The sequence below is a fragment of the Ursus arctos genome, unplaced genomic scaffold (genome assembly GCF_023065955.2).
Source record: "Ursus arctos isolate Adak ecotype North America unplaced genomic scaffold, UrsArc2.0 scaffold_21, whole genome shotgun sequence".
Classification (NCBI taxonomy): domain Eukaryota; kingdom Metazoa; phylum Chordata; class Mammalia; order Carnivora; family Ursidae; genus Ursus; species Ursus arctos.
Genome location: NW_026622886.1, coordinates 2591922 through 2598204, shown reverse-complemented (window position 1 = coordinate 2598204; position 6283 = coordinate 2591922). Strand labels below are relative to the sequence as shown.

At 38.8% G+C, this 6283-nt stretch overlaps 1 protein-coding gene across 1 annotated transcript in view; it reads left to right on the top strand.

Moving 5' to 3' along the window:
- The first annotated feature begins 2746 nt into the window (after positions 1–2746).
- Positions 2747–6283, top strand: part of GRAP2 (GRB2 related adaptor protein 2) — a 60979-nt gene continuing 57442 nt past the window's right edge. The window contains exon 1 of the mRNA XM_026479588.4: positions 2747–2928. The gene's annotated coding sequence lies outside the window, so the exon portion shown is untranslated. The remainder of the gene's footprint in view (positions 2929–6283) is intronic.

Genomic DNA, 6283 nt, shown 5'->3' with positions numbered 1-6283 from the left:
AAAGACCTTGCCAATGGCCAACAAGGCGCTATGTGTTCCAGCCCCTGCTCCCTCTCTGACCTCCATCATGACTCCTCTCTCCTCATTCATTGCATCAAGCTTGCTTCCACCATAAGGCTTTGCATTTGCTAGTCCCTCTACCTGCAAACTATTTCCCCAGAGAGCCATCTAACTGGCTGCCTCACTTTGTTCTGGACTTAGCTCAAATATCCTTTGATCTCCCAAGAATATCGCAACCCCCCACCTGGGCTACACTTCCTCTAACTCTTGCCCCATTTTATGATTCTCTGTAGTAGTACAACCATCTGACATACGTGATTATTTCTCTCTCTGCCAGAAGGTAAGATCCAGGAGGGGAAGGACTATGTTTTGTTCACTGCTATATTCTCAGCACTAAGAACAGGCCTAACACAGAATAGGTATTCAAACATTATTTACCAAATGAATGAAAAGAGAATGTCTGAATCTGTACTTTGAATGAAAAGTACACATTTTACCATAAAGGTAAATTAAACATAATTATGTACAAGAGATTCTGATATTAACAATGACCCCTCAAAGGAACTTGCTGAAAAATTGCAAATGAGTTTGGTTTTAAAAGAAACTTCTCTATTATGAGTAAGTCCACATTTTACAGATTCTTGAATCCTCACAATTTTGCTGATATTTTCTGAGTGTCCCATGATTGTGAGGACTGAATAATGGCATTCTCACATCAGTCTTTTTTAAAAAAATTGTTTATTATGTTCTGTTATTCACCATACAGTACATCGTTAGTTTTTGATGTAGTGTTCCATGATTCATTGTTTGTGTGTAACACCTAGTGCTCCATGCAATACGCGCCCTCCTTAATACCCTCCGCCAGTCTAGCCCCATCCCCCATCCTCCTCCCCTCTGAGTCTTTATTCTTAGGTTCTAGCCTTTGTGCTTGTTCAAGTACAGAGCATCCATGAAATAAACCACTGGAGTGGCCTCTCTCCCCTGTCAGTATGCTCTATAACACATCTGTTGATCATTACTTGATGCCAAAATAACTTCTCTTTGAGATTTTCCTGCATTCTGTCCCACACTTATAGGGGGGTGTGGTGGTTCCATTCTGTCCCCTGGGGGGATGGTACCCTGTGGAAAAGTAGCTTTCTCATTAAGGTGCAAGATGAAAACTCCATGATACTTCCTATAGAACAGTGTTTATCTTTGCTCCTTTCTTTACACTCTCCAGCCGTGGGAGTTGAGGGCCTCACTGTTCAATCACTTCAATACCACTGACTTGGAATTAGGACTGTGGCCAGAGGATTTCAGTGTCTGGCTATGAAGCTGCTGGGCGTAATGATGGGATCCAAGAATGTCCTTAGACCATGAAGACTGAAGGACACTGAGGCCCACATTAATATGTTTATTGTTTTAAAGTCAGGGACACGCTGTTACCTTTAAAATTCTATCTTCATAACATGTGGAAATAGTGAGGACCCTGTTCAGACACAACTCGGATTTAAGAAAATTGAACAAACTTGCATTAATAAAAAGAAAATCCTGGATTAAGGAGTTAGGAGTAGCAAATTCCTCCCTTTAACTCATTCAATAAATATTTATTGAGCACCTACTGTGACCAAAGTACTCTGATGATTCCAAACCAGATTCTTCTTTTCTATTTCAATTAAAGTATTGAGCAATTGTCACCGGGGAGAAATACCCTCCCCCCCCCCCACAAAAAAAGGAAATTCTGAACAAGATTTAGGTATAAAGGAGGTGGAAAGATTTAAAAAAAAAAAAAAGGTATCATTCATAATGTAGAATGAGTTTAAATTTTAGAACTCCAAACTGAGTCTTCCATGATGCCCTCCTCCTTAGCCTTTAAGGGATTAATGCTGGGAACATCCTGTGAGCCAGCATTTCCCTCTTGGGCCCAGACTCTGACTGGCACCATTAGCAGGTAGCAACGTCTCTTATTTTGTGCAAAAGATGCATCGTTGGCAATCCATTTCTAGTAAAAGCAAAGAGAGGAAGAGGCCTTCACAAGTTGCACTTGGTATGGGAACTAAAGGGGAAGGAGGGTTTTCACAAATTTGAAGGTAAGAACTGAGGAAGTTGGCAGTGACCAAAATCTTAGCTCAGTGAAAAATCTTTAAATCCCAGAAATCCTTTCGCCCAAGCAACTCAGGAGAAAGGGAAATCCCCAAGATCTAAGGAACCAGTCCCCCCTCTTCCCTGGCTGGCAAAACTGGGGTTAGAAGTCATCCTGGCTCAGAGCTTTTCTTCTTTTGTTTTTTGTTAAGGGTGATGTTACGGACTAAGAGTAATACTGAGTGTACTAAGAAAGCATTGTCTCTGGGATTTTGGCTTTGTGGGTGATCCCAGGGTGGTGTTAAATACGTTCCCCGAAGAAGTCCTAATTTTTCTCTGGGTTCTTGGATGTAATAAGAGAAAATGAGAGTTTTCCTTCAGAGCAGCAGCAGATTGTTGATGGATCATCTCGAGGATTAGAAATTTTCTTATGTGAACAGAATCATTCAGGGGGGAAATTGTTAAAATTGAAACCAAGCATAAAGAAGCAAAAGTGTTTCAGAGAACCTCCTGCATTTTAGTTCAACTCCGGCAGCAAGAAAACAAAACCACACAATCTAAGGCTCACGCCCAACTCTCTGAAGCCCGGTTTCTGCTAGTTCCTGTGTGGTTTGCCTACAGACTGCAGGGCTGACTGGGGGTAGTTTGGAGGAGGGAGTAAGAAGTAAGGCAGGAGGAGGCACTATTAATGAATCTGTGAACTTGTACCCTGTTTTAGTGTGGTCCTTGGAAGACAGCACAAGGTGGATCTGTCCTCTGAAATGCAGTCATTTTGACGTTTGACTTTGTCTTCCTTCTTGGAAGAGAAGATACTATTAACTCGGTGTCAAAGCCAAGACATAGACTCAACCTCTTCTCTTCAAAAAGGTATGTCATTATACAACATCGGGCCATATGCTCTAGAGATCTTGAACAGTTTTATAATTTGCAGAATGTTCTCTATGAGTCAAATGTAATTAAAATTAATCCCATGGTTCTCTAAATATTGCTTTTCATATTTTGGTCCATCTGTGAAGGTCTATAAATCTTTTGCCGTAACAATGCTTGTGGGGATGAGATTCAATGTCCAGCAAAGGAACTTGTTCCTTATCCAGCCAAGCACACAAAATTCTCTGCTAATTGGCTCCTGAGCCATCCCACGGAGACACTTTAGACCCATTACAGAGATGAAATCCCGCCTCTCCATAGTCAGCATTGAAACCCAGTTGAGAGTGGTGTGAAGGTCTGGGAAACAATGAATGAAACATTGGCACTGTGGGGCCAGGATTGCTCTCTTACTTACATTTCTACTTCTCTTAGTATTTAGGGTACCTTTACAAAGAACACCACTTTGGATTTCTTTACAAAAAGAGAACTTTTTGTTGAAATAGATTTTGAGAGAGTATTGTCTATCTTTGTCTCTTTATTAATAATTAGCGTCATGTCCCTAAGATGGTGTCCAGTTCAGGCATTGAGCCTGAAGACAGCTCCTTTATGCTCTTTGCCCCAATTATTCCTGAATATGAGGGTTGAGTATACCCACTCAGGACTTCACAACTTAAAAATACCATGTTTATGCACCTGGAATAAGGCCTTGTTAATAAGGTATACGTAACTTAATCTGCACATTACTGAAAATACTCATCCCCAGATAAATTAAGAGGGAAATGTTTAGGATCTAAAAATCCAATGGGAAAGATTGCATGGGCTCATGTTATGTCATCTGAGGGTGGGAATCCTCAAGCTGAAGCATCTTTTGTTCTATACTGCTGCATTTACCATAGACAGATAAGTTCCTTAGTCGGGTCCCCCTTTTTCTCTTCCTTATTTTTGGTTTCAGAAAGAACATTTACTATAAGTAAACTCTGCTTGAACAACCCAGTATTGTTTATAAAACCTCGCATTCATAATATAATTTTAAGGCAAACCTCTTTATAGAAAGATCCACTATTACATCTATGTAAATATAGAACCATCTAAGCGCATTTAAATTTCAAGTTTTAAAAATTATGATTTGTACTCTTTTCGAGAACTTTGTTTTTCTGTAAAGAGAGAAGGCCTGCATCATTGAATAAAACTACCTTTTTAGAGTGGACTTGGAATGTCTCCCATAGAGTAAACTGCAAGCTTATTTTCCTTAAATTGTAATAGGTTTTATTTTTTTAATGACTTATTGAAGCAGAGGAAAGGGATGCTATCGATTTGCTGAATATCGATTTGAGTAATATCTCTATTGCTAATATGATATCCCTTTGAATATCTTCCACATCTTACGTCCTGATGAAAATTCCTTTTATTCTTTTATTTCAGTTGTTCTATGTCTACTTCACAGGGATACTATGAGAATAAATGAGCTCACACAGATATGAAGTGCCTTGGGAAAAAGACACTATGAAAATGCAAAATTGTGTCATTATTAATTATTTCTTTGGATCTTGATCATTTTCTTTCCACTTTTATACAAAATATAATTCACTTACTGCCTGAAGCCACCTCTTTTAGAACCATCGCCTTCTGGAAGAGTTGAAAATGATCCCCATTCCCCCAAGTTTATTGATTCTCAGAGAATAACACCTGCTGGTGTTGGTGCCTTTTGGCACTCATGCTCAAACTTGAGCAGAACTTGCCTCTTTCCCTGGACCAAGGAAAAACCCACCATTGTCCAAAAATGTGTCATTAAGTGTGATTCCATCAGGAATTCTTAAAGAAGTTACAGTTGCTGCTGGATTAGTCCAAGGGCCAGATTCTTCATTTTCAGGCTCTCCTAAAGCAATTCAAAATGTGGTCAAGAATCTTTGTGACCTAAGTTATTTGAATCAAATGATGCAGTTGATTGGCCCCCATTTTGTCCATCCCAAGTATTTGCTAAAGCATATCTTGATCTGCAAAGGCAGACCGCAGCCTCATCTATCTCTTTCTTTCCTCTTTCTTCTTTTTTCTTTTCTTTTTTCTTTTTTCTTTTCTTTTCTTTTCTTTTCTTCTCTTCTCTTCTCTTCTCTTTTCCTTCTTTCTTTTTCTTTCTCTCTCTCTTCTTTCTTTTCTTTTCTTCCTTTCTTTCTTTCTTTCTTTCTTTCTTTTTTTCTTTCCTGCAACCTTTAAATTCTCAGGAACAAAATAAATTTAACAAATAAGCATTTATAAACATTTATTGGGCATTCATTATGTATTGGGCCCTGTATTAGGCACTGAGCACTCTTCAACGTTACTATTAGGTTTCAATAAGGTTGAGCCACTAAAAATTCAGTAAGTGATTTTTAAAAATTTCTTTTTAAATGTGCATTCGCGGACAAACATTTTAGAGAATTAAACGAAACAATTACTAAGTACTTGAAGATAAAAGTCTCATATGCTCTCCAAAGAAGATGTAAGACATTTTGTGAAGAAAATGTCCAAACAAAAAAAAGTTGAAATATTAGTGCAATGAATACCCCTATACTCACCTGTTAGGCTCACCGACCGCTATCTTTCTGCCATATTTGTTCTCTTTGTGTATTTCTTTCTGAACTACTTGAAAGTTACAGACAAAGTGACACTTCACTCCTAAATAATTGGATACACATCTAAGAATAAGGGCATTCTCCTATAGAACCACACCACCTTCATTATACCTAAGAAGACAGACAGTAATTCCTTAATATGATCTAATGTTTAGACCATATTTAACCTTCACCACCTGACCGCCCCCCCAAAGTCAGAATCTAGACCTTTAAAAAAAAAAAGTAGGATCTAATTTTATAAAGCAAAGCACATTTTTACATTTGGGCTTTATGTCTTTTTATTCGATAATTGGATTTTTTTTTTTAAGGGTTAGGCCAGTTATCTTGTAGGATGTCCCATGTTCTGGATTTGTTGTTGCCTCATGGTGTCATTTAATTTGCTCCCCTACCCCCTGTATTTCCCGTAAACTCCCAAGTTTGGCCTAAGCATTGATTAGATTTCGAGTGAACGTTCTTTATAAGGTGCTCCATATTGCATCTCATCAGGAGGCGCAAAATGCCAGGTTGTCCCTCTATTTGTGGCTCTGGGTTTGATCATGGCTCGAAGTCGTGTTCTCACTCCAGGGAGCTCTCATTGTGAAGGTACTTTTTCCGCTTTTGCAATTAACAAGTTCTCCGAGCGGGTGACACTTTGGCACTGTGGTAGTACCTTATTTCCCAACAAATGTCACCTAATGGCTTTAGGTGATAATCCTTGCCAAAATCGACTGTTCCATTAGGGATCATATACATTTTTTATACACTTT